Source organism: Lissotriton vulgaris, chromosome 6, assembly GCF_964263255.1.
Source record: "Lissotriton vulgaris chromosome 6, aLisVul1.2, whole genome shotgun sequence".
NCBI lineage: Eukaryota > Metazoa > Chordata > Amphibia > Caudata > Salamandridae > Lissotriton > Lissotriton vulgaris.
Genome location: NC_141694.1, coordinates 697,320,689 through 697,329,313, shown reverse-complemented (window position 1 = coordinate 697,329,313; position 8,625 = coordinate 697,320,689). Strand labels below are relative to the sequence as shown.

The following is an 8,625-nucleotide window of genomic DNA, read 5'->3' as shown; positions in this document are numbered from 1 at the left end:
TAGCCTATGTACATATCTATCCGTTTGATGTGTGTTGAGGCTTCTGGCGTCATTGCCCTAGTCATTGCTAAAGGGAGCTCTCAAACCAATACTAACACATACACGTAACAAATAACAAATTTGACGTAATTAAGACAATTCCACAAGAGCATGTTACTCGAAGGTTGCCCATTGTCACGTCAGTATCGGGACTCTCGCTTCGTGGTTACAGCCGGAACATTCTTATCTGTTGGTCAAGCAGGTGCGCGGCGCATAAACAAGGAGTAGAAACATTCCCAACATCCTCATAAAAGGAAAGTCTATAAAGGGGGTCACCGCGTGCCTCTCCCCGGTCGCACACTGGTGCCCGCGAGGTGCTGCATGTCACGGCTGCTGCACGCAGCGCGGCCGGTTTCCGTGTACGCAGAGGTTGCTCTGGGTTACAGCCAGGCGCTTCCACGCTCTGCTGCAGCCGAGGGGCCCCGGCGGCGGAGGCGGTGGCAAGCACTGCCCGGTACCGCTGGATTCAAACACACAACCCGAGGAGCTCAGCAGCACGGGCGTGGAACCCACCCGCCCCGGACCCCCGCCCGTTTGGACCCGTGAGAGCAAAGGGCAGAGGAGACTGGACTGTCAGCGCAGCAGGTACGTGCGTCCTACAGACCACCTCGGTACGGTCTGTGTGTGCCCAGCAGAGCCGCGAGAGCCGCTTCCACAACCAAACCAGCGCTACTTATGGTCCCAGCTATGTGAGTCCGTCAAATGGGAATATATAAACACAGGTGCGCGTGGTCTCTCCGTTTGCTCCTGTGAAGTTTCGGTATTCTCATCAAAGTGTTGTGCCTCCCTGAGGACTTCAGGCACTATACCATTCAAACAAACTAAAGCACGGCAAAGCCAATAGCCCTGCCTGGCAAGCTGGTGTAACGATTCAATTTATTACATTGTTTTAATTGCAAGCACCTTCCATTCGAATGAGGAAAACAATGCTGCCGCCTAAATGTGGTAGGCGTGCATTTGCAATAAAAATGTTATTTAAAATATATACTTTTAAACGGGGAGTGAAGATACTTCCTAACATAACAGGCATATCCATTATTTTTAGCTTTAATACACAGCACAGGAAAATATATATTTTTGCACAAAGACAAGGTTCTATTTGTTTGTTACTGTAACCCGAAGACAGTTTAAATACATAAAGATGACTTGTTAACAAAACAAAAGGATGGAAAGAATAAAGCATTGGCACAGTAAAGCATCGACCCACTAACCTTGGCACAGAAGTTAGCTTCTTTTTATGCAGATGTGTGCATGTGATCAGGAAAAATTCCCTCACTCAGAGTACACAAGAGGCAAAAGCTGAAGTAGTCTGACCCATTGCACCATTCTATTGGGCGTGGCTTAGTGAGATTCAGTGATGTGAATCTCAAATTTCATAACCTTTTTTCTCCTCACTACCGCTCTCCCAGCAACACCCCTCTCATCTCTCCCCCACCCTCCTTCGCCTCAGCTTCCCAACATGGCCACCTCTCGAGTTAAGTCTGGAGCCAATTGCTACAAAATCATTTATCCTCCCGACCAGACTAAAGCTACAATAAAACGACTGAAGCATAACACTATTGAACGTTTCCCGGACTCCCTTTTTGTGGATCAATTTTTCAATGGTCGTCTTGGGAGGCTCAAAAACGATCTCATCTTCTTCACTCGCGACATCCCCTCTTGGTCCAACAGTTTTTACAATTCCCTGAACGTCGTCTCCTCCTCCATCCCTTATGGGAAACAACTAAAAATTTCCCCCTCTGGGTGCTTCAATGGCTACCTCACTATCTCACTCTATAACAACGGTACTGTCATGATCCAAGGCAAAGACTCCTGCCTCTCGCTCTTTGACCACCTCTTCCCCACCTTACTCCCCGTCTCTGCAACCGGGTTTCCCCCTGACTCTCCTTCCAGCTCCACCCATTACTCCCTTTCTCCCCCGCCGACCCCACCCCACTCCAATTGGCTGCACTCTCGAGAAGCGCAGGTCGGCCCCTTTCCCTTCCCCCCCCAACTTACCTCATCTCCTATTCCTCCCCCCCCACAGTATGTCCCCTCCCGCATTACTTCAGCCTTACCACTAGCTAACACGCTCCTCGTCCCATCTGCACTATCACGATACTCCAATCTATTCTCCTCCCCCATACTTCTTCCCATCACCCCCTTCTTTAGTCCACCTCTCCTCCAACACTCTTCCCCAATTAACTGTCTCTATGCTCCCCTTAGCCCTCCTTCCGTCCCTCCTCTCCACTCCTTCTTTCCCTCGTCATTCACCCCGTGTTTGCCACATTCCCACTGCATCTCGCTCCTCCCTCCTACTCCTCCAGTACTGCCGCACTACCCCCTTTCCCCTCCTAGGAACACCTTCCTTCTCCCTCCCTCGGGCCCAGCAGAACCACTTCCCCTCCTCAACTTCCCTTTCTCTCAACCCCCCTCACTCTGCCAGATGACCGTTCCCTCGCTGCTACCTCTCCTAACTGACAGGACCTCCGCAACTAATGCACCTCTTTTCCGCCCAAACCTCCTACACTCCCATGACGCCACACAGGCCTCCCCCCTCCTACTTCCATGCCGACGTGTTCCGCACATTTCTCCCTCTAAATTTGTCCCTAATTCCTCTCCCTCCTGCAACACCAACAATGACAACTCTCCCTTAACCCCCAATTCATTTACCCCCGCTCCCAACCTCCACCTTTCCCCACCTGTGAACCCCACCCCCCAACACACCCCCTGTCCCCTCACCTCTCCCTGCCGTCCACCACCAATTCCACCCCACCTTATTTCAATCGAGCCACCCAACCTTCCGTGCTCTGCCTCTTTCTCACTGGAAAATACGTTAGGCTCTCTGATCACCTCCATCTCTCAGCTGACAGCTGCCATTTCACTTTTATGCTCTAAGATCCCCACCCCTCCATGCACCTCTACCCCCCCCAACTTCCCCAGAGATGCATCTCGCCCCCTCACCCCAAAACAGCCAAGCTCAACCCTTCGTCTGCAAGCGTCGTTAACTCACACAAGCCTTTGAGCGCCACCCTTCTTCAACAGGCATACCCTAGCAACCCCACTATCTACACTATTCCGACAATCACCTCTGTCAGAACAAAGCGTCCACCTAAACCCTCCCGAGCACCTCCGCAAATGTTCAATATCCCGATCACCCTTCAGAGCCCAAGTGCCCCCGTCACCAAAACAGTCTTGACAGAGCTGCGCTGTATGCTTCACAACTGCAGATCTGCAGTAAAACACAAACTTGAAATCTCCGACACCATCAGCTTTCACAAACTTGACATGCTCTTCCTCACAGAGACCTGGTTCAAAGATACCTCGCACTCTATATTTGATCTCCTATTACCCACAGGTTATTCCATATTTAGGAATGACAGAACTGAAAACACGGGGGGAGGTGTTGCAGTCATCTTCAGAAACGCCCTCCAACTTAAGGCGTCTCCTAGCAGCTCCTCCCACACCTTTGAATGCCTTTCTCTTGAGCTTCAATTGCAGCACCGTTCACCGCTCAGATTCCATATCATTTACCGCCCGCCTCGTAGCAGTAGCTCTTCGTTTATAGAAGATCTCAAAGACTTCATCAGCGACCAATACTCTCAAAGTGACAATCAGACCATCGTAGGTGACCTCAATCTCCACTGGGGCGCACCGCAAGACTCCTCTGCGACCTCACTGGCCACCTTCCTCTCGGCAAATGATCTTATCCACCACTGCACTGAACCAACCCACTCTAAGGGCGCAATCCTGAACCTTGTTATTTCTAAAGCAGGCATGCTTTCTACTACTACCCCTATTCATGTAGACTGGTCTGACCACCACCTCATCCCATTCTCTCTTCAACTTTCACACTCTATAACTCTTGGCCAACCCAAGAGGGCCATCTCCTGGTTCCGTGATGCCAAAAACATTGATGTCGGTCCCCTCTGTGAATCAGCTTTGCTTTCACTTCCAAGGCTAGACCCGAACATAGCTGTTGACGATCTCACCTCCCAATGCCTCACAGTCCTTGAAGCTGAAATTAATAACGTTGCTCCACTCAAAAGCAAAAGGATAAGGCCCACTCCCTCAGCACCTTGGTTCAACAAATCCCTTTATAGGGAAAGGAAGCAGCTAAGATTCCTGGAGAAGCAATGGAGGCAATTGCCTTCCACTGACAATTTAGCCTTGCTTCGCACAGCAAGATCCAAATACCACAAGCACATCTTCCTTGAGAAAGCGACGCACTTCAAAACCCTCCTTGATTCCGCCAAAAATAGACCCAAAAAACTATTCGATCTCATCAAGACTCCGAGCTGCTCTCCCCCAACCTCCAAGGTGGAGGATTCTACAAAGAGAGCAGCGGATTTCGCTACTTTCTTCGATGGAAAGGTGAAATCACTTGTAGGTCAGGTTGCTCATCCTACACCTCCAGAGGAGCGCAAATCCTTAGCCATTTGGCAGAGCTTTGACCCCATATCTGAAGATGCCCTTCTCAAATGCATACGCGAAACAAAGCCCTCCAACCATTCGCTTGACCCTATCCCCAGTGCCATTGCCTTTGACTTCTATACCCATTCCCTCTCCTATTGGACCACTCTGATCAACCTCTCCCTCTGGCAAGGCTCCCTTCCTGTCCCCTTCAAAACTGGGCATGTCACCCCTCTGCTGAAAAAGCCCACTGCTGATGCAAATTACCTCAACAACTTCCGCCCCATCACTAACCTTCCCTTTCTTGCAAAGATAACGGAAAGATGTGTAGCCAAACAACTCTCTCGTCATATCAAGGACAATGATCTTCTTGACAATTGTCAGTCCGGCTTCATCCAAAACTGCAGCACTGAAACAGCCCTACTGCAAGTGGTTGATGATGCGCTGAGGATACTCGACTCAGGGGGGTCCTGTCTGCTAATTCTCCTTGACCTCTCCGCAGCCTTCGACACTGTTAATCACAACACCCTCCTCAATATTCTTCAACAGAGAATGGGCATGGAGGGCACTGTGCTTAAATGGTTTGCATCCTTCCTCTCTGACAGATCTCAAATGATCAAAATAGCGAACAGTCTTTCTTCTCCTGTGGCGGTGGGTCAAGGTGTTCCCCAAGGCTCTATACTTGCACCCACACTGTTTAATCTCTACTTAGAACCACTGGGAAACCTCCTAAGCAAATCCAGGATTCACTATCATCTCTATGCAGATGACACTCAACTCTACCTCAAGGTTGCCTCCACTCATGATCTCTCCATCCTAAGATCTACTCTTGACTCCATTCAAAACTGGATGTCATCTCATCAATTAATTCTGAATCCCTCCAAAACTGAATTCCTCCTCTTCTCCTCCTCACTCTCTCCTCCCCCGGTTCAATCATGGATGGATCAGATGAATCTACTAAACAACAAACCCATCATTGTCGACAGCGCAAAATCTCTTGGTGTCATTCTAGACAAAAAACTCAATCTAACTCCCCACATCAATTCTATTGCAGAATCTGCTCGCTACCAACTGCGCCTTCTTTGGGGAATCCGTCGCTTCTTCCCGGAGCAGGACCTTATAACCCTGGTGCAATCGCTGGTCCTCTCCAGACTAGACTACTGCAATTCTCTTCTTACTGGCCTCCCCAAATCTCACCTGTCCCCACTTAAGTCTGTCTTCCATTCAGCAGCTCGTTTCATCTATGGGGCCAAAAGAAGCGATCACATCACACCGTTGTTATCCACCCTCCGCTGGCTTCCCTTTGAGGCTAGAGCTATCTACAAGACCGCTTGTATCACCCACAAAGCCCTGCACTCCTCCTCTCCCCGCTACCTGGTGAATAAACTGAAACTCTCTGGAGGCTCTAGACCTTCACGCAATGAAGAGAATCTACTGCTTGAACCTCCCACTTTCAAGAAGGAAAGAACAATGGCCCAATCCTTTTCAGGCAACGCAGTGAGAATCTGGAACTCGTTTCCGCCTGAGCTCCGGACCACCGCCTCCTCCCAGGCCTTCAAAAGGGACCTCAAAGTTCTCCTCCTCCAGAGACACCTCCAAAAGTAATGCACGTCCTCTTGCTATTCGGAGGAAGACTTCCCACTACTGATATTTTCTACTTTCCATGACCATGGGAGTGCCTTCCCAGTGTTTTCCTGTGGTGGGAGTGTCTGCCTTTTTGCAGTATTCTCCATGTACTTGTGTTCGGTGCCCTTTTGTAACGTGCACATAACACTTTGCCCTTATAACACACGGTTGCTACCTCTCACATGTTTTTACCTTTGATACTTGCACAAGTGCCACCTTGCCTACGTAACGCCTGTTCTTGTGCCTAGCACTTATTGCAGTATTATACCTCAAATTATACTCTGTTTTCTCTTTTAACTGCACACTTGTCACTTTTCCTCTTGTGCACTTTTGACTACCTCATGTATTTTTTTGTTGTTCACAATTTTTACTACCTCAAGTATTTTGTTTGCTCACAATTGTCACTATTACCTTTACTACCTCATGTATTTTTGGTTGCTCACAATTTTTATTACCTCAAGTATTTTGTTTGCTCACGATTGTCACTATTACCCTTACTACCGCATGTATTTTTGGTTGCTCACAATTTTTACTACCTCATATTTCTGTTTGCTCACAATTGTCACTATTACCTTATGTAACGCAACGTATGCTTTTGTAATCTGCTCTTTTGTAATGTTTCTCATTATGTTTCATTTCTGTTCCTAATGTGAAGCGCTCTGACGCCCTCGGGTAAAGTCCGCGCTATATAAAAATGCATAAATAAATAAATAAAAATAAATAAACCTCTGGGTAGGTCGCTTCCCCACCGCTGCAGCGCCACCTGTGCCAGTGACCTCCTCCTGCCAGCCGCCTGCTCTGCTGCCTCGCTCCTCGGCTGTCCTGCGCCAACTTTTTCCCGCCTTGCTCCGCTCCTGGTCCCCTCTTGGAAGACCTTCCCTGTGTGCCAGTGTCTACTGCCCTTCTTCATTTTGTGCCCCCGTGTGCCAGTGCCTGCTGCCCAATTTTCTTTTTGTACCCCCGTGTGCCAGTCGCCCCTTTTCTCTCTCTTTGTACTCTTGGTCCTTTTCACTCTCCGCTGCTCCCCCGTTTCCCGCTGCTGACTCCCATGCGGCCCGCCCCCGTGCCCATTCGCTGGCCTGCACTCCCGCCTCCCAGCTGACCCCTCCTCCTCACCTCCCATTTAATGGTGGCCGCGCCGAAGGTGCCTGGAGCTCGCCCAGTGCCAGAACCCCTGGCCCCAGCCAGGGCACCCGACTGAGGTACGACACCGCCACCCTCATCGCACTCAACACAGGACGACCCGCCGCCTGCCACCAAGCCACCCCGAGGCGCACTCACGGACCCTCCACCTGTCAAGCATGCAAATTCTCCTGCCTCCGAACCTGCACCCCGCCCACCGAACGCAGCAACAACAGCCAACTCAAGTGCATCCTCAACACCCGCTCCGTCCACAAACACGCCGTAGAACTCTGGGAACTCCTTGATTCAACAGCACCAGACGTCGCCTCCTCGGCCCCCGACATCGCCATAGCCATCCCTGACGGCTACAAATTCACCCGGAAGGACCGTGTCAACAAAACTGGAGGAGGCATCGCCATCATCTACAAGAACACCATCAGCGTTACAACCAACGCCGAAGACACACTCACCGCCGCCGAACACCTACACTTCCAAATCCACACCGACCCCCAGACCACCCTCCGAGGAAAGCTCATCTACAGACCCCCGGGCCCACGGACACAATTCTGCGAAACCATCACCGACCTCATCAGCCCGCACGCCCTAACCTCACCAGAGTACATCCTCCTAGGGGACCTGAACTTCCACCTGGAGAAAAACGACGACAACACCACCACCACCACCCTGCTCGACAACCTCTACAACCTCGGTTTCAAGCAACTGGTGGACACCCCCACCCACTACTCCGGCCACACGCTTGACCCCATCTTCTCGGCCAGCAGCCACGTTGCCTTCAGCCACTCCACCGGACTACACTGGACCGACCACAACTGCATCCACTTCACCTTCAAGAAGACCACATCCCACCACCACACGCTACAGATCCCCCACAGATGTGGAGCAAAATCGCCACAGACCAGCTGACCACATCACGGAGCCAGAACCCACCTGCCGACACCCCTGACACCAACAACGCAGCAGACAATCTCGCACAGTGGATCACCAACTGCGCCGACGACCTCGCTCCCCTGAAGAAACCCCCAGGCAAGACTAGCAACAGAAAATCCTCATTGTTCACAGACGCCCTAAAAATCGCTAAGAAATCGTGCCGAACCCTCGAAAAAGCCTGGCGCCACAAGCGGACATCAGGAAACATGACAGCCCTCAAGAGCGCCACCCGCGAATACCACCAGAAGTTCTGCACCACCAAAATGACATCGTTCAAAGAGCGGCTGGACAACAGCTCCCACAACAGCAAGGAACTCTTCAGCATCGTCAAAGAGCTCTCCAATCCCAGCGCCAGCAACAACGACATCACACCGTCGCAAGACCTCTGCAACTCCCTCGCCACATTCTTCCACCACAAGATCGCAGATATACACGACAGCTTTGGACCCCGCCCCCAGCCACCAAACCAACGACCCCCCACCACTACCCTCAGCGCAT

General features: G+C 50.9%; 1 protein-coding gene across 1 annotated transcript in view; it reads left to right on the top strand.

Annotated features, from left to right (window-relative positions):
- The first annotated feature begins 518 nt into the window (after nt 1-518).
- The window catches only part of LOC147707857 (uncharacterized), a 910,329-nt gene continuing 902,222 nt past the window's right edge, over nt 519-8,625 (top strand). The window contains exon 1 of the mRNA XM_086925682.1: nt 519-624. The gene's annotated coding sequence lies outside the window, so the exon portion shown is untranslated. The remainder of the gene's footprint in view (nt 625-8,625) is intronic.